General features: G+C 41.3%; 1 long non-coding RNA gene across 1 annotated transcript; it reads right to left on the bottom strand.

Annotated features, from left to right (window-relative positions):
* Positions 1 to 620: 620 nt before the first annotated feature.
* On the bottom strand, positions 621 to 15,710 carry LOC148147000 (uncharacterized). Its single transcript, XR_015760033.1, has 3 exons — positions 15,586 to 15,710; positions 14,084 to 14,180; positions 621 to 1,030 (listed from the first exon to the last, which is right to left on the bottom strand). It is a non-coding gene; the product is annotated as an uncharacterized LOC148147000 (long non-coding RNA).
* Between the last annotated feature and the right edge of the window lie 11,926 nt (positions 15,711 to 27,636).

The following is a 27,636-nucleotide window of genomic DNA, read 5'->3' on the forward strand; positions in this document are numbered from 1 at the left end:
CAAAGATTTGAACATGTAAGAAAGGGAGTGGTGCTTTACATTTGGAGTCTACCAAGAATATAAGATTCTCTTTGATATATTTAAGCATGGACTGCACGTGGATGGTGTCAAGCTTTGTGGGTGTTGTTGGGGCTGCACTCATCCAGGCAAGTGGGGAGTACGTATGAATGCAGCTCCAACAACCCCCAAGAAGCTTGTCTCTAATTCCTCAGTGGTGACATCATAAATGTCAATATTATCAAATTTAAGGCTTGAAAATACTTATTGTTTTTCCAGTTTTCTTGCTTATCTTCAGTTCCATTTCTACTGACTAGTTTTCCGCCTCTCCTCTGTTACAAGATATTTTTGGCTATAATAAGCAAGCTATCTTCATGCTTGGGGTAAGGTTGATCATGGAATAGAAGTCTGTGCCATCGGCTGGCTGGCCTTTATTTTAAAGGCTTAACTTGTTCTTGTTCACCAATGTGTTGTACTGGCTGGTTAATAGGCTATACCAGTAACCGGGACACAATCATAGTCAGACAATTGTAATTCTTTATTAATATCATATACATTCCAGCAGTCTAACACAGTTCTAGTATGGCACCAGTCTCAATTTCAGACTGTGTCTCTGAGTTTTCTCTGCATGTCATGATTACATTTACTCTACCCCTTACCTCCCCATCAAGTGCAAACTCCAACTACTATTCAATTGTTTATACTCCCACCATTCCTCCTCCCACTTTAAATCTTATTTGTACAGATTTGAGTTTCTCCGAAGATATGGCTGATATTCCTGATCTTATTCTCATCCTGTGGTTCCAGGATGGTAGCCTATTTCTGTTGATGCTCTTTAAAGAATTCAATATCTCCTTCTGCCAGTCATGGGTAGTATTCCTGCTGCTCAATGCTTTTATACTCAGAGACTATCAAGTGCTGCTGCTTTATCCGAAAAACCCAACAGTTGCTCTAACAAGATATCATTGTAGTCGATCCATTTGTTTGATGATCATACCTTCAGCTTGCTGGTCTCTTATCCATACTTTCTGCCCTGGTAATAAAACAAAAACCAGATCCATTTTATGTATATGGTTACACTTTGATTGCTTACTTCTGTGATTCTTGTCACATGATCATCTACCATTATTTTAGGTGTGAGCTTCTTTTGTACCAATGGAATGTATGTTTTTACTTTCATGTCCATTAATAATTCTGCTGATAAAACTATACCTCAACCCCACTGTTCTGTAATTTAGTAGAATTAATGTAGAAATCATAATTTTCATCATTTTCACACATCTCTTGACTTCACCATTCGCTCTTGGATAATATGGTGAACTAATTATATAGTTAGAGCCATATTCTTCTGTGGATAACCTAAAATATTCACTACTAATCTCTTTCTTTTACCCCATATTCATGCACACTATTTCTATCCTCAATGGATTCATTGCTGCAGATGTAAAGTTACTGGCTGTCTGTGATGAGTGGGGGTGGGGGGGAGGGGGGGGGGGGAGAGAGAGAGATGGAATGTCACACCTAAGGACACCAAAGGAGCATCAGACAATAATCTTTCACAGAATGGTGGAGAATCAGAGATGGAGGTGGGGAAAGTCAAACCAGACTGGCCTGTATTCTTTGTACAACTACTCATCAGAAAGGCCTCCTGTAGAATATGTCCCAAATTAAGATACAATTTTTCATTTTTCCCTTTGAAAACTAGACAAGAATAATGAGTTTAAAAAGTCAGTACAAACTCTACTGCTGTGTGTTCACGGTACTGAATGTTCTTGTGTGCATCAGCCTGGATTTGTGCGTTAATGTGCTGGGAAGGACATAGTCAAAGAACTATCCCCTTGGCTCCTCTTTCCTGCAAGTAGAAATTCTCTTCCACTCCAAGTGCTAGAGGTCAGGGGGCTACCAAGTCAAACCAAAAGAAATAGGATAACAAACAGACTGTCCCTCCCATCCTGATTGCTGGAATTTAGTCATGGTCAAAAGGAATTGAACAATAGTGTCTCAACCAGTTTGCAAAACTAATGATCGTGATATCAACTGTTCAACTACCTACTTCAACATGACTGGTGATCTTCACTGCAATACCTACAACATCCAATTATCAGCTCTTCACGAACAATTTAGAGATTTATCATTTATATTTTTCTCAAACTTTTATCTTTTTGGATTCACCTCTTATTTCTAATTTGTGCAGACAACAAGGATATAGATAGAGTCCATGGTTTCCTCAGGATGGGGATTTCAAGTCTCAGGGGCATATTTTTAAGGCGAGAGGAGAGAGGTTTTTAAAAAAAAGATATGATGGGCAAATTCTTTACACGGAGAGAGGCTTGTGTGTGGAATAAACTTCCTGAGGAAATGGTGGATCTGGATACAGTTACGATGTTTAAAAGACACAGATAAATCCTTGAATAGGAAATGTTTGGAGGGATATGGGCCAGTGGCAGGCAAGTGGAACCAATTTAGTTTGAGATTATGTTTGGCATGGAGTGGTTAGACAAAAGGGTCTGTTTCTGTGCTGTATGACTCTATGTCTCTTTGGTTGCAATACTAATTTTCCTGTGTTAAGTAACCCATTCTTTTTAACTCCAAGAACGTCTGGTTACATTAGCTCTTTTTACAACACAAATTCATTTAGATCTGGAAGAAAGGAATCCACAAAGAAAATATGCATTTTTAAATTCAACTTGTTATGATTAACCATTGGCCTGGGAATCTAAGAAAACAAAAATATGCAATCCAAAGATGTGCAGGTGAGGTGAATTGACCATGCTAAACTACCCATTGTGTTCAGGGATGTGTAGGTTAGGTGCATTAGTTCAGGGTAAATGTAGAGTAATAGGGTAGGGGAATGGGTCTGGGTGGGATACTCTTTGGAGGGTCGGTGTGTACTTGTTGGGCCAAAGGGCCTGTTTCCACACAATAGGAATTCTCATTCTAAAAATCATTCTCTTTGGGACAATACTCATTGACAAAGGGTGTTGCAGGAAGAAAGACTGAGAATTGACCTCGTTAGTGTGAAGGAAAGAGATTTCTAAAATGAAGGGGGTTGATGCATGTGATCAATTGTCAGACTGTTTAATAAACAGGAATGTTTGCCCTAAGAATTTTTTCGGTGTCCCTGGAAAAAATGTCTTGTGACAAGAACATTGAACACTGAGATAAAAACATGGAACATTGTGTTCTAAGAAAATGGATAGCTCTTTGTTCACTTTAATTTCTTAGTGATTATTTTCTACAAACGGAAATTCTTTTTTAACAGAAGGACAGTACGGGATCTGTTCATGAATAATAACATATGGTACAGTAGGAAAAAAACACATTTATTTCTTTGATTTGTAATGCAAGGATTGTTAACAAAAAAAATGAATGTAAAGAGATTACTCTGTTAATGCCTGATCTAAGGACCAGACCAAACCTTCAAAAAATATTAAGAAGATAGCCTAGACTTTCCTCTTATTTTAAAGTTAAGAGTCTGGCATTGCGTTCCAGATGCAATTCAATTGGACATTTTATGCACATACTACAGTTAAAATACAGCAGAAGAAAGAAGAAACTGGAATAAGCCAACTCCATTGGAAAATATAACAGAACAATAGATTATTAACTACTGCTGACTAACTGTTCCAATACAGCAATATCCCCTAAACACACCTTGACAAATGCAAATTCAGTAAAATTGATTGTCTCACATGCAATTCTCCAGTCCAGGTAGCAGAACATCAGATGAAAACTCTGCGAGACAGTGTAGCAGGGAATGATGTACTGCAGCTTCCAAAACCTGCTTCAAGACCCAATAACTGCTACTGAAAATCTAAAAGTAAAAATCTAGATTCTGGGGGAAGCTTGACCTTACCCTGACCACAGGCTGCTTGTAAAAAGCCTAACAAGCTGTTTACTTTATGGGCTTTCAATAGGCAGCTCTGTCTTCAAACCTCTTTCCTAAAAAAAGGACAAAATGCACCTCTTCAAGCCATAGTATCATCACACTGGTTATTCACATTATTCAAGATTAAGAAGAAATAGGTTGTGGCGATTATTATCTACATATTTACAGAGAGCACTCCTGATGAGAGCTTATGCTCGAAATGTCAACTCTCCTGCTCCTCGGATGTTGCCTGACTGGCTATGCTTTTCCAACTCCACACTTTTTGACTCTGATCTTCAGCATCTGCAGTCCTGATTTCTCCTAGAAAGCAGCACAACCACAACCTATAACTTCATGACCTGGCATATACCCCACTCTACGATTACCATAAAGCTGGGTTCACTGAACATGGGAGAAGTGCATGTTTGAAGGAGCATCAGTCATGCCTAAAAAAAAGGGACATATCAAGCTGGTGAAGTTACTCTAGATTGTAGCAGTTGTGGGTTTGGAAAATGCTGTCTAAGGAGATTTTCCATATCATTTGACTTTGATTCCTGAAAGAGCAATGAAGAACTTCAAGATCAACATAAAATTTGGATAAAAATACAGTCTCATAGAAAAATGTGGTTTTATTCAGAAGAGGCAGCATGGATTTGTTAATGGAAAATTGTGTCTAACGTATTAGAGTTTTGTTTGAAGAGGTAACAGGGAGGGTTGGTGAGGGAAAGGCCATTAAAATGATATACATAGACCTCCAAAAGGTACCTGGTATAGTGCCACACAACAGCCTTGTGAAGAAAGCTGTAGGCCATGGAATAAAAGAGACAGTAGCAACATAGCAACAGTTAAAATTGGCTGAGTGATAGAAAGTAGAGAGTAATGATTAATATCCATTTTTCAGGCTGGAAGAAAGCTTGTAGTAGAGTTTCAGAATTGGAATCCTTGCTTTTCCTGATAGACATGAGTAAGCTAGATCTTGGTGTGTGGGAGATGAATTCAATGTTTCAGGATGATACAAAACTTGGCAGAATTGTGAACTGTGAGGATGTTAGTACAGAATGTCAAAAAGACTTTGACAAATTGCTGGAGTAGGCGGATAGGTGGCAGATGAAACTCAATACAGAGAAGTAGAGGTGATCTACTTTGGTACAAAGAACATGGAAAGACAGTACAACTTAAAGGCTACTATTCGAAAGGATGTGTGGGAGCAGAAAGACCTGGATGCATATGTGCATAAGTCACGAAAGGTCACAGGACAGGTGCAGAGAGTAGGCATACATTACTCACAGCTTAATTGTTAGGGGTATAGAATACAAGAGCAAGGAGGTTATGCTGAACCTCAGTTGGATAACTGGTGTTCCAACCTACTGGAATAGCACACTGTATATTGAGTCCTGCTATTGCCAGTCATTTCAAATGTTAACATGTTTTTTAAAGTACGCACAGTACCAGAATTTACCTGACTTTCAGACCAAGGTTGATAGATAACACTAGTGCAGGTTTCTGCACTGACCAAGAATAATTGTTTGTTACAAATAATTAAACCATTGCTGCAGGTAAACAGATTAGATTAGATTACATACAGTGTGGAAACAGGCCCTTCGGCCCAACAAGTCCACACCAACCCGCCGAAGCGTAACCCACCCATTCCCGTACACTTACCCCTTTACCTAACACTACGGGCAATTTTAGCATGGCCAATTCACCTGACGTGAACCATTGGCATAGAACACTACTAATTAAACTCTAATCCCCTTATAAACTTCCCTTTACATACATACAAAAAAAAGTGATAAATAGATATTGGATGAGGTAGAATAAACTGGAAAGGCAGTTCAGTGATCTTTACTTCCTAATTCCAATGTTGAGATGATCTTTCTTTGACAAGTCTCACCTTTGGTGTTGAGTTGTCATTCTTTGGAAGCTCCCTCAAGTTTGTAAGTGGCACAGAGTGGGTGGTTCACTTGTAAAATGTCTCTTGTTAATCGATTCAAAAGTCACAGCGCACAGCAATGTCTACAGTAAAGGTAAATGGTTCTCTTCATTTTTAAACTGAGTTTCTACTGCAGAGAACAGATCGCTTCTGCTACAGAGAACAACTACATACACTTCTGTGTCTTTCTCTCTCTTTATATCTGTGTCTCTGCAACTTGTTTCTGGTTTTACTCAGCTCAGTTAACTGAGAACCAATCTATTATACCTTTAGACAACTCCATGGCTCCTGATTATCTGCATGTTGCAGGAAAACACAGCCACAAAATCAGAGTTCACAATTGGTCTCAAACACCTGTGAAATTGTGTAGCCATCCTAGTAAAATCCAAGTCCTTTTAAAAAAAAAATCTGTCTCATCCTTTCCACAATTTTTAAAGACACCTAGATAAAAATGTATGGTATTTACACTGGTAATAATTCAGTTGGAGTATTGTGTTCAGTTCTGGGAACCACATCATAAGTAGAATACCAACATGCTGGAGAGGGTGCAGATGTTTATGAGAATAGTTCTATCTGTACGATAAAAGCTGGATGTCTATTAGCTGGTACCAAAGTGTACACACCAAATTCTTTCCAACTCCCCAACTCTCTATGTTTGGCAACATATCAATTTATCTTATGATTTGTTGGTAGCCAATAAAACATATTGATCATATGGGCTTCTACTTGTGGCATTCCTAGTCTGTTCCACAATCTTTGTGATTATTCAGTCTAGACCTCGACACGCCCTCCCATTCTGGACTGCTAATTCAAGATTTCCCTCTCATAATAACAGAATTCCTTTTGCAAGTCTGTGATCCTTTCAAACGGCCACTTTTGATTCCAGGTCCACTTTCCAAATTTGTATTGTGCTTTCTGATCTTCCACATCTTCACATTAATGTGCCAATCGATGGATCTTACCTTCTGTCCCTCATCTGGCATGTTTAGCCAATGTTTGTATTTGCCAGTGACTTTCCCTGCTGTCCCCATAAAGTTGGCATTCCTTCATTCACTGGCCTCTTCTGGCACATATGATACGTTGGCGTCAAAGCAAAAATGCTTTTTGCTGATTCCTTACCTTCAAAACCATTGCTACATCTTTGTAATTTTTTCCCATCATTAAATCACCCAGGATAACTACAATTAAAGTCTCTTGCTCATTATGAGCCACAATGGTGGTCTTCCTATGTTATTTTTACACGTAGCACATTTACTACTGATTTCTATAACTTTAGATACTCTTTATCCCTTATCCCTGCAAGCTTCCGTAGGAATTTTGACCTGTATGAGAATGGATGGGAAACTGCTAATATTGTTTTCAGATAATCAACCTTTCTTCCTTTCAAGTCCTATTGCCTTATGCTAATAACTCCTGCTTAATAGTTTTATTAAAGAAGGTAGATTATGTTAAGGGAACACAATTAGATCTTGGTTGTGTAAATACACAGACTTTCCAAAAACAACTGCCATGCTGTACTCCATGTCCAGTTCCATCTGAGCCTTTTTCATAGATGGCCTGCTCAACCATAAGACTATTTCCCTTCACATTACATCTGCACTGATAAAGTGGTTTATCTCAGCTATTTACAGGAAAATGCTGTTGTTAAAGTAATTTCCGCATGTCATCATCCCCAAGTGTGAGGCAACTAAAACATGCAAATTCCTTAATCTTACACAAAAAATTATGACTTAACATTTTAAACAAGCAATTCTACACATTGTGGGCATGTATACTGTGATGAGATGTGGATCTCAAATTGTGGCATATGGGTGTTAGTTATATTTGTAAAGGTTTTCGAAAAAAAATGTCAGAGTACTCTGCAGAACTGCAACATAATATGGGGACTCCTAGGTGTGGTCTTGATAGGCCTGGTGCAGGGGCTTCTGTTTGTCAATGAGGTTGTGACAGCAGTGGAGCTGGAGACTCCAGGTTGTGGGACAATTGTGGGTTCAGTGATGCAGTGAGATGAGCCCAGCAGTGAAAAATATGGCGCCTGAAGTATGGTGACGCCTACGTTAATGGTTCTGACATTGGCAGCGGCAAGGCAGTGGCGGTCTCTCTTTCAGTTACTGGAGGCTATGTGCCGGCATGGACTGGGTTGGAAAGACTATTATTCTGAGCTTTTTGTTTCTTTATTTCTCTAACTTATTCCTATGATCTGTAATGCTGGCCTTTTTTATTTCTTTATTTTTCTTTTTCTTTCCTCCAATAATTTGTTCTTAAGAATCGGTACCTAGGTACCTTTGTACCTAAGATTGCGCCGTAATGTGGCAACTTGTAAAATTTTCACTGTACTTATTTAAAGACATGTGACAAAGTAGTTAACTCAATATATTGCAGACAGAAAATTCCTAAAGTAGTAATTGTTAATACTATGGGTGTACTGATAGGGCTTGTAAACCTGAAAGTATTAGATTGCTTTTGGTTCATAACAATCAAGGACAGATTTTAGTTTAGAAAACCCAGAAACTGAAAGATTTTGAGGCAGTTCCGGGGAAGACCTGACTTGAGTCAGAAACAAATACAGGAACCTTACTGGGACCTGAGTGGCATGGCTTATGGTGAGAGGTGTGGTAGAATCATGCAGCAAGATTGTCAAGATCATCGCATTTCATTTTTTATGCTTTTCATGGTCATGTGATGAGATTCTCAATAAGCAGAGATGAAATGGCAACTGACATGGATTAACTCTTATTAAACACTTGTTAAAGACACAATTTATAGAATTCCTATGGTGTAGATACAGGCCATTTGGCCCAACAAGTCCACGCCAACCCTCCAAAGAGTATCCTGTCCAGACCCATTCCCCTATCCTATTATTCTACATTTACCCTGACTAATGCACCTAACCTACACATCCCTGAACACAATGGGCAATTTAGTATGGCCAATTCACCTCACTTGCACATCTTTCGACAGTGGGAGGAAATCCACTCAGACATGGGGAAAATATGCAAACTCCACACGGTGGGCGGCACGGTGGCACATGGTTAGCACTGCTGCCTCACAGCGCCAGAGACCCGGGTTCAATTCCCGCCTCAGGCGACTGACTGTGTGGAGTTTGCACATTCTCCCCGTGTCTGCGTGGGTTTCCTCCAGGTGCTCCGGTTTCCTCCCACAGTCCAAAGATGTGCAGGTCAGGTGAATTGGCTATACTAAATTGCCCGTAGTGTTAGGTAAGGGGTATAAGTAGGGGTATGGGTGGGTTTCGCTTCGGCGGGTCGGTGTGGACTTGTTGGGCCGAAGGGCCTGTTTCCACACTGTAATGTAATGTAATATAATCTAATCTAATCTAAACAGCCTCCTGAGCTGGAATCAAACCTGGATCCTTTGCGTTATGAGGCTGCAATGCTAACCACTGAGCCACTGTGCCACCCTGAGCTACTGTGCTGTCATAATTCACTTAATTGATATTCAGTCAATCACCTTACCAATCTCAACAAATAAGTTTGATGTTGGGAAAACTCCTCAAGGATAACAGGTCAAATACCTGATGGATTCAGCTCACTATCATATGCTGGAAATTGGGCACTAACATCTCTGGAGACATTCTATGGGCACTTCATGTCCATGGACACTGATTGACATCTGATATGTACCAGTCTCTAAGACCCCTCACAGCACATGTCAGATTCACTTTCACACTGTTGTAGCACTTTATTGCTGCACCTCGAACTGCCCCAGCCACTATCATTGGAATGCTGCATCAAGGATTCTGTGAGCACCCAGCTCATACACCAGACGCCACTGCTACTCCAAGCTTATCACATAGTACTCATTCACTGCGAAGCTAACTGGATGCTCACAGCAAACCTGCCTTACAATGCCTTTCTGCACCTTGCCTCCTCAGCCTGAGGTACAAGGCACAGAGTACTTTTGTCTTGCCTTACTGTTTAGTACAGACACAAAGAGAGGAAGTTTGTCACACTTGTCAGCAAGTTTCAGTCAAGTCAAGGGGAGTATGCTTTGCTCAGAGAGTCCTGGCATAGTAAGTCAGAAGCAGACTCCAAAAGTATTGCAGGCCTTGCTTGGGGTGATCAGAGTCAGATTCTCTCTCCAAACAGGGCAGCTGCCCCTCCATCCCTGTCTTCAGTGTTTCTGTTTTACTGAGGGCTGATGTCTTCCCAGACTGAGGGAGAAGCAGGTATTAAAGAAGATGAATGTGGTGGCACAGCTGTTATTTTCAGTAGAGGTAAGGAGATGTCCTGAGTGACTGAGCATGCAAAGCAGAGGGCATGCAGGGATAATGATGTTGGGTGGGTGATGGGAGCGGGGAAGGTACTCCAGGCAGTAGTGAGATTGAGTATACCAGCAAAGATAGAGTGAGAGTGAAGTACTGGAGAGAAGATGGTGGAACTTACATTGGTGGACTGTAGAAGGACATTGACCTCCTTCCTACATTGCTGGGCATTCCTCCAGGTGGCTGAGGCTGCTTCAACCTGGGTGACAACCTCAGACCAGGTTCGCCTGGGCTGGTATCCTGGCCTCCACTGTTAGTTCCGGAAGACCTCCAGGACATTGCCTGCAAAATGGCATTCCAATTTCCCCCTGTCTGATTTGTACAGGGCAAATGTCAGGTACCATGTGGGGCAGTTCTGGACTGACAGTGCTCGTCCATATGCACAATGGCTTTTTAAAGGTGGCTCAAAGGATGCTGGTGAATTGCAGGATATTCAATGAGTGGTGAGTTGCTCTGGAATAGTGCCTGGAAAAATATAGTGGAAATTGGATGTGAGAGATTGCATAGAGGTGGAGTAGGTAATTAATGAGGTGAGTTTAGTAAGATAGGGCTAGAAATTATGCCAGGTGTTATAGTGAGAAACCCTCCAAAAAACCCAATGCAATTTGGACATACCTCAGAAAAAAAGTAGGATTCAGCCCCATTATTTCTCTCCTAGAAAGAAGTATAGGACAATTCAGGGAAAGTTCAATTAATTTTGTGCAAAAGTTTAGCTTGTTAAAAATTCCAGACCTGGAGTGTTTGGTTAGAAATGTACAGGTTATTAAAAGACTGAGAAAGACTTAAGTTTTTAGTTGCATGAATATTCATGGAAGAAGACATCACAATTCACAGGATAGAACTGGGCAGAAGCAGTTAAGTCAAACTTGAGGAGCTGATGGAAGGACAGTTTCTCTGAAATTGACTCATTGTAAAGTGTTGGTGTTGGGGAATATGTAGGAATTTGTTTTGCTGTGTGTTTAAAGATCTTTCATGCTGTGTTCTTTATTTAGCTAGCTTGATTTGCTTTATGTCATTTTAAAAAAACTTGCACAATGAACCTCTGTTTTGTTGTTTTAAAAAAACTACAGCCTTGTGTGCCAATGTTTCAGTGAATGACCACAATGTTAAATAAAAGAACTATTAAGCCAGGTTTTTTTGTGATCTTGGAATCATAGTAGTGTGTACTGAACAACACAGCATAAGTGAATGGGTCTGCAACTGAAACACTCATTTCTCAGCTGAAGTTTTGCGAAACTGGTATAATTCCTTCTGTCTGATCAGTCTCACCATCTTCATCTTCCAAACCTTCCATGACGTGTGTAATTTTGAAAAATTGCTTTTTCCTTTATGACAATCCATTGAATATTGATATTTTGAATCATGTCTAAAACACCTGAGCATTACCTTGGTATTCCTGGGTTCATTCTTCTGCTATAGTTCCTGAATTCTTTCTTTGTTACAACTGATAGAAGTATCTCTAACCTCAATCCATTTAGTCACAATTCCTTTTCATGTTGATGCTTTCAGTCTATATCTAGCTGTCCTTCTACTCCAACTGAATCGTCTTTTCTTTGCATTCTTGCAGAATGTTACATTTCAACCATGAAAGCCACTGAGAATGATTGTTTATCCAGTGATTTAAAATTTCTGACACCTGTTCCAAAATCATGTTGCTTTCTAAAAATCCAACTTCAGCTAATTTTAGAAATCCATTCATGTTTGACACCTTTAACAAAGCCCAACAACTTAAAGACAAGCATAGAGTTGGGAATCACCAAGTTGAATTTTAGCAGTCTTACATGAAATCTGTTAAATTCCATTAATATTCTTTTATAAAATATCCAATTTACTTTCTAAATGTATTGAACTTTGACCATGCCTTGTATATTTAATAGATCATTTTTAAAATTAATTTTGGCCATAAATGTTTATATATTATCTAAATATTTCTCAGTGTCCAATTTTTCAGCCTCCAACTCTGAGAATACTTCCCCCTCATCAAGTATCCAGTATAAAGTGACATAGCAAAAGCATTCCCTCGTTTCTCCTTTGGTAAGAATGTAACCCATGTCCATAAAATTACTTCATTTACCCACTGACACTTTGGTGGGAAATTGTACCCGAACATTTATACTTGGTTTCAGCCGTTCTTCTTAAAAGTAGTTGAGTTTCCAATCTTCACTTTGAGGTAATGAACCCCTACTACCAATGTCAATCCATATCCAATCCAGTCAGTCAATCAGTCAGTCAACGAGACAGATAACAAGGTACCTTTCTTTGTGGAAAGAGTTTGTTGATCACTGAAGTCTTACAGTTCCTTACAACTCTCTAGTGTTACAGGTGCTCCCTCTATATCTGCACTCAGACAATTGGTAGCCAACACCAATTTCTTCTCAGCCTTAAACAAAAATTTTAACAAACTGAATAATGTGATTAACTGACCATTAACTGTTCATAGCTTGATCTAGAAACAGATCAACTGTTGCCTGTCAAAGGTCTGTCAAGGCAATGTGTGGGAGTTAGGTGTGGTTTTGGAGGCGGTATTGTAATGGAGGGTGTGGGATGGGGGTTGTGGTTTGCTTGTGGAGATACCCAGGTGGTACAACAGCTTTTTAAGCTGTCTATCACTTCTTGGATAACTGTCAAGGTAGGACGTACCAAGTCTTGACTCTAGCTCAGAGTTGTAAATCTCCAGACATGGTCCGAATAGCAGGAGTTTAAACTTCACAGGAACTTTGCATGTACATCTGCACATCAGGACTTCTAGAGCATCTGAACATGCATCTCCCATCCCTTTCCACACTGTCGGGATTCTATGGTTCTATATATGACTGGCCGACAAACACCCAGTCTTTGAGTTGCAGGAGACCAGAAGTTTATGGCCAGTGTTTCCTCCTTAACTGAAGAATATTGACATCTGAATTCAACTTTGGCTACAAAACAGCACAGTTAACTTAGCATAAACCAGGGACTGATTCTGAGACCTACGATGTTAGTATGGCTCTACCACACCACGAGGGAAGGTGGGTGCTTTGGGCTTAATGCAGCAAAACCATAAACGTGTTCATAAAGAAATGGTTTATCATTTGCCTCATAGATATAGAAGAATGTTGACCTCAATACCTCTGATAGGATGACCCAAATATTTGCCACTTCAAAAAAAAAATCAAAGGTGTGACATTTTAAAATGTTAATCCAAGATCACGGGAATTCAGTCCACATTCAAAAACAAGTCATCGAGAACCAAATTCTTGCGAGGATGGAATGGCGATGAAGCAGGGGAATAAAGTTGGCCTCAGCAATTCCTTGTCCGAACATCTCAATTTTCGAGAATAACAGGGACTCATTTTTCAAGACCTCAGAATGTTCTCAAGCACATTATTTCAAAAGCAACTAATTTGTGCATATTTTTGCAGCCTTGGAAAGAGAAATGTGGCAAACAATCCATGCTCAGCAAGCTCTCTAAATTAACAAGAGACAGTGATCATATGAATGGCGATTAATGGTGTTTGTAGAAGGATAAATATTGGTTGAGATACCAGGAAGAACTCCTCTCAATCTCTTCAAATTGTGCTGCATGATCCTTTACATATACTTGTGAGCCCTTGGTCTTAATGTCCCATTCATGAGGTTCATTTGGCATTACATAATATTCCAAAAACAAAATTGATTTTTCGCTCTCTGTTACTCTGAAGATATTTTAAAATGTCACTTTGTTTTGTTGCATTCTTCCTAAGATTATTTCCACTCTCTGTTACTTTATTTGGATGATGTGGTGCTAACTGCAGAGACTACATACCTTCTGTCATGCCAGGGTAAAGTGACAAATCATCTGTTGTGTGGGCGGGATTACAGTGAATGTCAAGAAATTGATGCTAACCCAACACAATTATCAGACCTTCTGGGGTTTAGAGTCAGCTCAGTCAATGTGAAAATATCTGGTACCTTAAGAGAAATTGATAGTCCTTACAGAGCAAGAATGGAAGACATTACAGTAAAACCATGGCGGGCTGAGACTTACCAGTGTCATTTTTGTTGAGTTTCATGGAGGATTCCTCACTGTCCAGGGTTGTCAACCTCCTCAGTTGAAGTACGCACTGCATCAACGATTGCCTCACCTGTCAGTTACATTGTTCAGAGAATGGAGTTAAGCACCTGATGAATGGAATTGCCCGCTCCCTAGCATTATCCGCTTTTCTCTTCACACTACAGTTTTCCAGTTGCTGCATCAAACATCATATTGTCTCCAATGAACAGCAATCTGAATTTTCTCACAGGTTCTGCCAGCCTTGCAGGGATTCACAGAGAGATCTCTTTGTCCAATGACGGATGTTGTGATTTTGGGTTGTAGCTACTTCGATTGGTTGACATGGTCATGTCTTTGAGGAGAAAGTGAGGTCTGCAGATGCTGGAGATCAGAGCTGGAAATGTGTCACATGACATGGTCATGTGACAAGTTTACCAGTGCTTGGCTAATCCAGAATTACCAATCCAGAAATTCACTTTAATACGGGCATCTTCCTATTGGACTTCTAATACCATCAGTGAGAATGGCTGATAACTTTTGACACAACTGGAGTTTTAGGTCATCTGATTTTAACTCATCATTATCTCACTGTACATGATGTGCTATACATGATGCAAATGCTAATTTCCTTAAGTATTTCTATACTTCAAGACCAAATTTTTATCAGCAAAACCATTTCCACTTTAAGTTTATTTGAAAAGAATATTAATTAGGACCAGATTTTGACAAGAGGGCAAAATTTAACAAATGCACACACAAGCGAAAGAGCATAAACTATTTCATTGATGATTCATTTCAAGTTGCAGATAATTGTAGACATGAAACTCTGGAAGATGTCTCGACTAGAGATGTCATTGTGAAGAAATTTTGGAAGCAGGCCTGTCGGACCCGTTTACAATCAATGATTAGTCATGCCAAAAGTCCTTAAACTTGACGTTCTTCAAAGAATACACCAAGGACACTTAAGTATTGCAAAACATCAGACCAGAGACTCTCTACAGTGACTAGAAATTTCAGATCGGGGGTTTGAAGAAATTATTTTGAACTGTATCGCCACCAACTGTTAAAAAGAAAAAAGAACCATTTATAGTTCCATTTAGGCCCTTGGAGTGTCCTGGTACAGACCTATATGAGCTTATGAGAAAAGATATTACTCATTGCCCTCAACTATGACTCAACATGGAATGAGGTCAAAGTTTTGCAAGAAACCATCTTGGAGGTTGTTACTACTTTAATCAAAGAATTTTTTGTAATGCACGGGATGCCACAGTGCAAATGACTGGTTCAAAAGGCTTGCAGTGTCCCTTTGGACAAGCCAAAACACGTACTACAATCACTGGCATGGGCAATTCATGAGTTACCAGAGTTCCAGACAAAGGAGTTGGGATGGATCCAGGATCAGAACAGGGAAGGCACAATCCTGGAACAGACTCACAAACCAATCATATCTTCTGGAGACAGAAAATGACATTATGAAGAGAAATTGTGAACCTTACTGTCGTGTGAAACGCTGTCCAAAAGTCCAGGAAGACAAACAAAATAAAAAAGCTGATATTTCCGGGTGGCTTAAACAGTGACTGACTGAGAGCAAACAGGAACTTGGAGATTCGACATCTTTGGTTTCCTCCAAGAGAAATAAGAAACAGATCAGAGAGATTAGTGAAAGCACCACAATAGTTATCTCTGTGAGTTAGAGGTGAAGACAGACAATTAGGGGCTAGATAAAGGATATTAATAACATATAGAGTCAGGAACTTGCGGGGAAGGGGGATGGAGAGTAAAAGATTAATATCCCAACATGTAAATAATCCAAAAAAATCATGAGTAGACTCTCTCAAGAGACAGAGAAATGCGCCTGTACACAAACTCATGTTTAGCTTAAAAGTGTCGATAGTTATTAGAATGTGAAATAAATAATGTAAAATTATCAACACCCTACACTCTAGTTGTGTCTCTAGATCCCCAACCAAGAAAATCTCTTTAAAGACTCACCACCATGTTAACAGAAGAGCAGAAAGCTGCTGAGGTCAACAGGCAACAGTTTGGCCCAAAAGACCTGGAGGTAGCGCTACAAGACATTTAATGACACCACATGAGTGATCAAGGCCAGTGAGTCTTTAAATGCTGCATTGTACCACTAGCCTCACACAGTACTCAGTGAAACAAACCCCCAATATGCAACGACCAACACTCAGCTTCACATTGCCCTCTCATACTTAGCATAGCAGCATACCCTATTCTTCCCTCTTGTACCCACTGCAAGCTGTTCAACCAAGACAGTCACATCATTCAAACACATTTGTAGCACACTCAATAACATACAGGACAAGGTTGTATGTAAACAAAGGAGCAGTAATGAACCGGCAGGAGACATATGCAACTGCACAATCACTATCACTGGAGCAGCTGTGACTACAGCCAAGACTGAAAGTACCACAAATGACAGTATGCTCAGGCCTAATCCTCCTTCTTATCCAACAAACCCTGGCCTCCTATTCCAAGCTCTGCTCTGATTTGCAAACTGCAGAATGTACCTTTTCCTTTCAATGCTGCCTACCTCCATTACATCCCTACCAACGTACTCCCTTGCCTTTGTCCTTTCAGGTATTGTCACCTGAACAGGTATAATGGAATGGGCAAGGAAACACTGATGAAGGTGAAACGCTATTGTGCTGGCTTGGGTGCTGACTCTGCATATACTTTACAGCAGCCATTCTCAATGGGGTCCATATGGCTCTCTTAGGGATTCTGGCACATTTGAAGGGGCCACAGACTGAAAACTGTGAAAAGGGGAGACCCAAGGGATTATGGGGGCTCTGTTAACTGAACCGATGAAATACGCAAGGAAAACTTTATTGGAGTCAATAGTTTCCCTTTTATTTGTATTACCTTTCCAACACGCTATTTCCCTCAACATATTTGGTTGAGACCGGATTCTGCAAGGTAGTTTTCTTGACAAAATCCAGGAACAGAGTTGATATCCCAACAGAATGTGACCACCGATAATTTGGAGAACGATATCATGAAACTTGCAGAATAGCATCAAGCTCAAGGATCGCATTAGGCCTGTTACATGTTTAATTTCATACAGTTGTTTTTTAAGTTTTGTCCAGTATATCAGAATGCTCAAGTTTTCTTGGAGTTCCATTAGATTAGATTAGATTACTTACAGTGTGGAAACAGGCCCTTCGGCCCAACAAGTCCACACCACCCCGCCGAAGCGCAACCCACCCATACCCCTACATTTACTCCTTACCTAACACTACGGGCAATTTAGCATGGCCAATTCACCTGACCTGCACATTTTTTTTGGACTGTGGGAGGAAACTGGAATACCTGGAGGAAACCCACGCAGACACAGGGAGAACGTGCAAACTCCACACAGTCAGTCGCCTGAGGCGGGAATTGAACCCAGGTCTCTGGCGCTGTGAGGCAACAGTGCTAACCACTGTGCCACCGTGCCGCCCACAAAATGATTTCCAAAATAAATAATTTTCTGTCTATCTGTTGGTGTTGTAATCCTGTTTGAAGGGGGGCTCTGGAACCGGAGAAGAGCTCTTAGGGGGACCATCGCCAAAATATGGCTGAGAATCACTGCTTTACAGGCGCTTTATCCTAGAGGTGGATTCTTTACACAGTGAGACATTGAACGCACGTGGTCTGCAGCCAGAAGGAGTGTTTGTAGGAGTGATGCCTTCTCATTGGAGATTGAGGTGACACATACATTCATCAACCATGAACTCAAATGAGGACTTCAATAGATTGGCCTGAGCAAAATTGGTAACGGTTATACACAATAAAATGCTCCAGTGATTACACTAGACAATAAGGTGCAACAGGAACACATTGATCAATACGTCAAGAGGTATGGTGGAGTCTGGTTCCAACTTGGCATAAGGCTTTTAATGGAGCTGGGAGCCCATCCATCCCAACAGTGAAGAAGCATAGCCAGCTCCACGACCTGTGATTCAGCATCTAATGAGTGACATTCCCATTGCAACACAATCAAAGCCACCCAACATCGAGGTGCTAAAGGTGAAGGTTCAGAATGAAGTCATACCAGTTCAGCTTGATGCCACAAACTGCTCAGACTACTGTCAGAATTGAGAGTGTCGTTCTAGAAAAGCACAGCAGGTCAGGCAGCATCTAAAGAGCAGGAGAATCGACGTTTCAGACGAAAGCCCTTGATCAGGAATCTTCTGGCTGTGGATAGATACTGCGCTCAAAGGGGTTTGCAGGGTCTCACAGCAGTTCAGCAATCTCTGTTCCAATACATTGCAAGGATGGCTGAAGGGGGCCTTACATTGAGGGAGTGATAGTGACACCAGATAGCAGGAATTGCTATCCTCTCCAAGCAATACAGTTTCATCAGTTCCATCAATATCTTTCCTGGTTTCTTCCTCATGTCGTGCTTTCCCTTGCGGCTATTCTCTGCAGATTCTGAGAGGTAGGAAGTTAGGTATAGCACGATGGAAGGATTTTCAATCTATAAAGCCTTACCAGAGTGTGAACACTCCTTCTGTAGGGCCCCTTGCCCTTGCTGTTGCCTCTCAGCCAGCCCATACTGATGCTGTCCGTGCTGAGGTGATGTTATCAGAAACTGGGTTCTGTAGGCCTACATTTACGTCATAAGCTATGAAGTGCATAATCTAAGTCACAGTATCAATACTGAAGGGCTGAACATGTCAATATTTCATGCAACTACAAAACTGACAGGCGCAATAGGCAAAAGGGTCACATGGGAAGCAGGCTCTGAGCCACCAGGAGACAATAACTTGACCTCATTTGTTTTCTCTTCTTTCCTACATTTGATTTCTTTCTTGTAATAATTAAGCTGGACAGATGCAAACAACCTCTTCACATCAATATTAAATCTCAAGTGATCATGTGGCACTCAACATCACGAACATAAATTAGAATATCTTTGCAAAAAGACAATCCAAACACAAACACAGTGTAACAGAACTTCCAGCAACAGGAGGCGATAGTGAGAGAGGACAAAGAATAGGGCAGCCGAAGTAGTTAAACAGAGAATAGGGGAAGGAGACTTCATGGGGAGAATAATCAGACAAACAAAGGACTTCCTCAACTGGATGTAAACCATAGCCTCAATTCTATGTAAATATTGCAACTTCCCTGTTTAATTTCCCTTCATGTTTTTAATTATCTATTGCCAGTGGAAAAATTACTCCCTACTCCATAATATTTGGGTATCCATGTGTTCAATTCTCATGTCACAATATGAATCGTAATGATATGAATACTGGGCATGCCAGCACATTTCGTAGAGGTGAACTATTCTTCAGTCATATATTTTCCCCCAAGATACTGGTAGCAATTCTGAAATAGACAAGGTCTGCAGCATGAGGTGTTTAAGAATAATCAACAGGTAAGGCTGGCAATTCTAAAAATAATAAAAGGATAAAACTAATGCCTGTAGCATTCAGAACAAAACAGACAAACTGATACTGCAAATAGTAATAGATAAATCCAATTTGATAGTAATTACAGAGACATGGCTGCAGGATAATATATACTGGGACCTGAATATTGGAGGATACACTTAGGAAGAACAGGAAGCTGGGAAAAGGTAGAGGGGTGACATTGCTAAGTAGTGATGGTATTAGCACAATAATCTTCTATATTCTAGTGGATAAACACCTAACATACTTAATCCTTTCTTAAAAGTCAAGCTTTCTATTACAGCTAATAGTCTAGTGAGCTTTCTCCTTAAAAATGACCAGCACTGCACACAGTACTCCAGATTCAGTCTCACCAATGTCTGGAAAGTTGAAGCATGGTCTTCCTTCCTTTGTATTCAATTCCCCATGCAATAAATAACATCTGTTAGGTTTCCTAGTTATTCACTGTGCCTGCATACTAACCTGATGCGATTCACATGTTATAGTAGATTATTAGCCTATTATTAATAATCATGATTATTAATTAATTACAAGTAATAATAATAATTATCACCTATTATATTCCTCTCATTACTTCAAAAAGCTCAACAATATTCAACACTTTCCTTATTGCAAACACTCTCTGGTTTTTTCAGTCGTAGCAGTCCAACTAGATTGATTGATTTATCATGGTCACATGTACCAAAGTATTGTGAAAAGTGATGTTTTGTGTTCTCTATAGGCAGATCGTACCATACAAGGTGCATCAGGGTAGCAGAACAAAGTGCAGAGTACAGTGTTAACGACTGCAGAGAAGGTGCAGAGAGAGAGAGAGGTCAGAATTAATATTTGAGAGGACTATTCAAAAGTCTGATAATGGCAGGGAAGAAGCTGTAACTGAATCTATTCATGTGTGTGTTCAAACTTTTATATTTCCTGCCAGATGGAAGAAGGTGGAAAAGAGTATAACTGGGGTGGGAGGGGTCTTTGATTATGTTGGTTGCTTTCCAGAGGCAGCGGGAAATATAGATGGAGTCAATGGATGGAAGTCTGGTTTGTGTGATGGACTCAGCTGTATTCACGTCTCTCTACGATGTGATGCTTTCTACCGTGTCTCCATAAAATTGGTAAGAATCATTGTGGACATACCGAATTCCCTTAGCTCCCTGGGGAGGTTGATTTGGAGATGCCGGTGTTGGACTGGGTTTGCAAAGTTAAAAATCACACAACACCGGGTTATAGTCCAACAGGTTTAATTGGAAGCACACTAGCTTTCGGAGCGACGCTCCTTCATCAGGTGCTGGTGGAGGGCTCAATCCTAACACACAGAAGCAAAAATTTACAGTGTGATGTAACTGAAATTATACATTGAAAAATTGATTGTCTGTTAAGCCTTCCATCTGTTAGAATACAGTGATAGTTTCACTTCTTTCATGTGTAAATCACAAAACCTTTTTTTTAAAAAGGTTGCATTCTCGGGTTAGCTGTTAACAATGGTGATAGCTAGACAATATGTTGAAGGTGTTGGCCCCCTGTGTTCTCTGTCTATGCCATGATGTTTAGATTGATTCTAATCTAAAAAGTGAGATAACGGAGTTTTACATAAATTCATGCAGTTTTTGAGCTCAAAGTTCTACATGAATGCATGCAGTTTTTGAGCAAATTCAATGTAACTCTGCAGGGTTGTGGGGCACTGGTATTGAGGATTATGGTGGGGGAGATGTTGTCGCCTACTCTTACGGATTGCAGTCTATGGGTCAGGAAGTCAGGGATCCAGTTATAGAGGGGGGTGCCGAGACCCTAGAGTTTATAGATGAATTGGAATTATGGTACTGAAGGTGGAACTGTAGTCTGTCTCACATATATATCCTTGTTATCCAGATATTCCAGGGATGAGTGTAGAGCCAGGGAGATGGTGTTTGCTGTAAACCTGTTGTGCCAGTAGGTGAATTGCAAAGGATCAAGGAAATTTGGGAAGCTGAGGTTGATGTGAGCCATGTCCAACCTCTAGAAGCACTTCATAATGATGGAGGTTTGAGCCACCGGGTGGTAGTCACTGAGGCAGGTTGCATGATTTTTCTTTAGCACCAAGATGATGGTGTTCTTCTTGAAGCAGGAGCAGATTTCAGATCATAGTAAGGAGAGGTTAAAGACGTTTGCAAATACTCCCACCAATTGATCCACACAGGATCTGAGTGCACAGGTGGGGACTCCATCTGGACCAATCGCTTTCCATGGGCTCACTCTCCAGAAGGCTCCTCTACTGTCTCCAGTGGTGACTGTGGGTACAGTTGCACCCGAGGCTGTTGGGATAGGTGACATTATTTCATTGACCTTCTGTTCAAAGCCAGCGTACAATACTTTGAGCTTATCGGGTAAGGATGTACTGCTGCCTGTGATTCTACAATGACTGTGCATTGTAGGTATTATATCGTGTACGCCTTGCCACAAACAACAAGTGTCCGAGTGGTTGGTGTGGGTCTCAAACTTAATTTGGCATCTCTGATTGCTTTGCGAAGACGGTATGTGGATTTTATAAATAGGATAGGCTTGTCATTTACGCCTTATAGCTGGACTTCAGCAGACATGGATCTGGCAGTTTATCCATAGTTTCTGCTGGGGAATATTCGGATTAACTTCTTCAGAAGTTAACACACTTACTAACGAAGTCTGTGATGGTAGTAAAGTTCATTTAGGTTGGCCACTGAGTTCTTGAATATGGACCAGTCCACTGACTATAATCAGTCCTTTAGAAGCCCTCCATTGCCTCAGACCAACAGTGCACTATTTTCTGTACTGGGTCCTCACCCTTCAGTTTCTGCTTGCAAACTGGAGGGGCAGGACAATGTTGTGACCTGATTTTTCAAAATAGGAATGAAGAAATAGGTATCTTTGATGGTTGTATAGCAATGGTCAACCATGTTCAGATCTCTGGTGGGACAGGAGACGTGTTGATGATATTTTGTTAGCTTCCAGTTCAGTTTATGGTCCCAAGAAAGGAACTGTGGACCATAACAGAAAGATAGTGACTTGTGGATGTGTAGAAAATCCTCCTTGGTACAGTTTTTCAGAGGCTTACAAACTCTGTGAGAACAGAATGACAATATTTGGAATGCACAGTAAATGGGCTGAAGGGCTATATAATGAGCTGTGAGCTGTAAGCCCCATACCTAAGGAAGGTATGGGGCTTACAGCTCACAATAGACAATAGGTGCAGGAGTAGGCCATTCTGCCCTTCGAGCCTGCACCACCAATCAATATGATCATGGCTGATTATCCTTAATCAGTATCCTGTTCCTGCCTTATCTCCATAACTCTTGATTCCACAATCCTTGAGAGCTCTATCCAACTCTTTCTTAAATGAATCCAGAGACTGGGCCTCCACTGCAGAGCATTCTACACAGCCACCACTCTCTGGGTGAAGAAGTTTCTCCTCATCTCTGTCCTAAATGGTCTACCCCATATTTTTAAGCTGTGTCCTCTGGTTCGGCACTCACCCATCAGCGGAATCATGTTTCCTGCCTCCAGAGTGTCCAATCCTTTAATAATCTTATATGTCTCAATCAGATCCCCTCTCAGTCTTTTAAACTCAAGGGTATACAAGCCCAGTCGCTCCAGTCTTTCAGCGTAAGGTAGTCTCTCCATTCCAGGAATTGACCTCGTGAACCTACGCTGCACTCCCTCAATAGCCAGATTGTCTTTCCTCAAATTTGGAGACCCGAACTGCACACAATACTCCAGGTGTGGTCTCAGCTGCAGAAGAACCTCTTTGCTTCTATACTCAATTCCTCTTGTTACGAAGGCCAGCATGCTATTAGCCTTCTTCACTACCTGCTGTACCTGCATGCTTATCTTCATTGACTAGTGTACAAGAACACCCAGATCTCTTTGTACTGCCCCTTTACCTAAATTGATTCCATTTAGGTAGTAATCTGCCTTCCTGTTCTTGCCACCAAAGTGGATAACCATACATTTATCGACATTAAACTGCATCTGCCATGCATCTGACCACTCACCTAACCTGTCCAGGTCACCCTGTAATCTCCTGATATCCTCCTCACATTTCACCCTGCCACCCAGCCTAGTATCATCAGCAAATTTGCTAATGTTATTACTAATACCATCTTCTGTATCATTAATATATATTGTAAAAAGCTGCGGTCCCAGCACGGATCCCTGCGGTACCCCACTGGTCACTGCCTGCCATTCCGAAATGGAGTCGTTTATCACTACTCTTTGTTTCCTATCAGCCAACCAACTTTCAATCCAAGTTAGTACTTTGCCCCCAATACCATGCGCCCTAATTTTGCTCACTAACCTCCTGTGTGGGACTTTATCAAAAAGTTTCTGAAAGTCCAGGTCCACTACATTTACTGGATATCCCTCATCCATCTTCGGAGTTACATCCTCAAAAAATTCCAGAAGATTAGTCAAGCATGATTTCCCCTTCATAAATCCATGCTGACTCTGTCCTATCCTGTTACTACTATCCAGATGTTGTAATTTCATCCTTTATAATAGACTCCAGCATCTTTCCCACCACTGGGGTCAGACTAACTGGTCTATAATTTTCTGCTTTCTCTCTCCCATATTTCTTAAAAAGTGGTACAACAATAGCCACCTCCAATCCGCAGGAACTGATCCCGAATCAATCGAACTCTGGAAAATAATCAACAACGCATCCACGATTTCTCGAGCCACCTCCTTCAGTACCCTGGGATGCAGACCATCAGGCCCCAGAGACTTATCAACCTTCAGACCTAACAGATTCTCCAACACCAATTCCTGGCAAATATAAATTCCCTTCAGTTCAGGTCCTTCAGCCACTGTTACCTCAGGGAGATTGCTTGTGTCTTCCCCAATGAACACAGATCTGAAGTACCAATTCAACTCTTCTGCCATTTCTTTGTTCCCCATAATATATTCCCCTGTTTCTGTCTTCAAGGGCCCAATTTTAGTCTTAACCATTTTTTTTGCCTTTCACATACCTAAAAAAACTTTTACTATCCTCCTTTATATTATTGGCCAGTTTACCTTCGTACCTCATTTTTTCTCTCCTTATTTCCTTCTTAGTAATCCTCTTTGTTCTTTAAAAGCTTCCCAGTCCTCATTTTTCCCACTTATCTTTGCTATGTTATACTTTTTCTCTTTTAACTTTATATGTTTCTTAACTTCCCTCGTCAGCCACGGCCACCCATGCCTCCTCCTAGGATCTTTCTTCCTTTTTGGAATGAACTGATCCTGCAACCTCTGCATTATACACAGAAATATCCGCCATTGTTCCTCCACTGTCATCCCTGCCAAGGTATTGCACATTGAACTTTGGCCAACTCCTCCCTCATAGCTCCATAGTTCCCTTTATTCAACAGAAATATTGTCACTTCCGATTGTACCCTCTCCCTCTCAAATTGCAGATTGAAGCTCATTATATTATGGTCACTACTTCCCAATGGCTCCTTCACTTCGAGGTCCCTGATCAATCCTGGTTCGTTGCACAATACCAGATCCAGAATTGCCTTCTCCCTGGTAGGCTCCAGCACCAGCTGTTCTAAGAATCCATCTCGGAGGCACTCCACAAAGTCTCTTTCTTGAGGTCCAATACCATCCTGATTCTCCCAGTCTGCCTGCATGTTGAAATCCCCCATAACAGCTGTAGTAACATCTTTGCGACAGGCCAATTTCAGCTCCTGATTCAACTTACATCCGACATCCAGACTACTGTTTGGGGGCCTGTAGATAACTCCCAAGAGGGTCTTTTTACCCTTAGAATTTCTCAGCTCTATCCATACTGACTCTACATCCCCTGATTCTAGGTCCCCCCGCGCAAGGGACTGAATATCATCCCTTACCAACATGGTCACCCCACCCCCTCTGCCCGTCAGTCTGTCCTTACGATAGCACGTGTAGCCTTGAATAATCATTTCCCAGGCCCTGTCCACTTGAAGCCACGTCTCAGTTATCCCCACAATATCGTATCTGCCAATTTCCAAAAGAGTCTCAAGCTCATCCACCTTATTTCTAATGCTTCGTGCATTCGTATATAGCATTTTTAATTTGTTACTGCCCTCACCCTTCCCATCAACTCCTATTTCACTCAACCTTACAGCATGATTCCTTTTTGAATTTTCTGCTGCTTTGATACTGTTGTCTTTCTTGACTTCCCTTGTTCTAATTTTCCCTTCAATTTCCTTCTTAAACATCCAGTTTGTCCCCTTCCCCCCCGCTACTTAGTTTAAACGCAGCCGTGTTGCAGTAGCAAACCTGCCTGCCAGAATGCTGGTCCCCAACCTATTAAGGTGCAATTCTTTTAGAATTTATGCTTACCACAAAACATACCCCAGCGATCCAAGAATTTAAATCCTTGCTTCCTGCACCAGTTCCCCAGCCACCCGTTCAAGTCCATTATCTCCCTGTTTCTGGCGTCACCAGCCCGAGGAACCGGAAGCAAACCGGAGATAACCACTCTGGACATCCTGCTTTTCAGCCTTCTTCCTAGTTCTCCGAAGTCCCGCTGTAGTATGTTTCTCCTCTTCTTCCCGACATCATTTGTGCCAACATGTACCGCCACCTCTGGCTCTTCACCTTCGTCCTTGAGGATTTCCTGCATTCTGTCCGCGATGTCTTTAATCCTGGCACCAGGAAGGCAACACACCATCCTTAAGTCCCGTCTGCTGCCACAAAAACCCCGGTCAGTTCCTCTCACTATGGAGTCCCCTATTACCACGGCTCTGTGCGATGTCCGACTCTTCCGATATGCTGGTGTTGGAGAGGGTCCAGAGGAGGTTTACAGGAATGATCCAAGAGATAAAAGGGCTTCCCATATGAGGTGCAGTTATGGATTCTGTACATCAATAGAGTTTAGAAGGATAAGGGGGACCTCACTGAAACTTACAGAATACTGAGAGGCCTGGATAGAGTGGACATGGAGAAGATGTTTCCTCGTGTAGGAGAGACTAGGACCTGAGGGCACAGCCTCAGAGTGAAAGGACGAGCATTACAACTGAGACAAGGAGGAATTCCTTCAGCCAAAGGTGGTGAATCTGAGTTAGAAAGCTGTGGTCAAATGATTGAGTGTTTTCAAGACAGAGATGCCTAGGTTCTTGAACGGTAAGACGATCAAGATTTACAGAGAGAAGGCAGGAGGAATGGGGGTGAGAAACATATCAGCTACGATCAAATGGTGGAGCAGACTTGATGGACTGAATGGCCTAATTCTTCTGCTATATCAATGATCTTCTGAATAAAGCTTCAGTTTCACAAGGCAACCCAGGTGATTTAATGATGAGGATGCAATTTGGCACTGAAAAATACAGCACGTTTCAGTCAGTTGCTAGGTGCAGGGTGGACATGATGCCATGCTTCACCCAGAGTTGACCATCTTTCAGGGAAAGCTAATGGCTTTTAAGGTTTACCCACATCCCTTCACCCACTCAGTGCTATGTTCCACATGCCTCTGCTTGAATGTTGTCCAATGGGAGGCACCATGTGTTCACATGCCATGGCGTGGTGTCACTCATGACACAGACGGACAACCTTCTCTTATCTTGCACCCGGGGCACCACTGCCTCAGGAAACCTCAAATGATCTTCATACGACATGCATGCTGCTTTAAAGGTGCCATCTGGTGCTCATCATTTGTGTGCAGTTGGATTCCTCCTCCCTCATCTAGGGGAAGTGGCCACAGCCAACACGATCAGCAGGCCCCCACCAGTGGGAGTGAATCTGTGCTGAGAGAACACCAAATATTGCAGCATTAATGTGACATCAATATTTGATTCACAATCAATTCAGAACTATGTATTAGAACTGCTATATTAAAAATACAAGCTATTAAAATAATTCAGTGAGTAATGTTCTGCAAGAACAAAGTCACTAAATATATTACTGCTACATGATTTATTTCAGGAACCCACAGATTCATTTTTAAATAGACAAATGTACAGCCACTGAAAGACCATCAGCCCATTTACATGAATGTAAAAATGTTGAAAGCTGCTCCTTTATGTTCTTCCAGTAAAACTTTAGTACACCCTCAGTATCCTCTCTTACTTCACTCCCTCACTTCCCTCCCTCACCACACTCTCTCACTACCCTCCTGCACCTTCACTCTGTCACTATCCCCTCACCTTCACTCCCTCATCACCC

This window comes from Chiloscyllium plagiosum, unplaced genomic scaffold (assembly GCF_037043375.1).
Source record: "Chiloscyllium plagiosum isolate Xiang-an unplaced genomic scaffold, Cpla_swu_hap1 HiC_scaffold_18, whole genome shotgun sequence".
NCBI classification, from domain to species: domain Eukaryota; kingdom Metazoa; phylum Chordata; class Chondrichthyes; order Orectolobiformes; family Hemiscylliidae; genus Chiloscyllium; species Chiloscyllium plagiosum.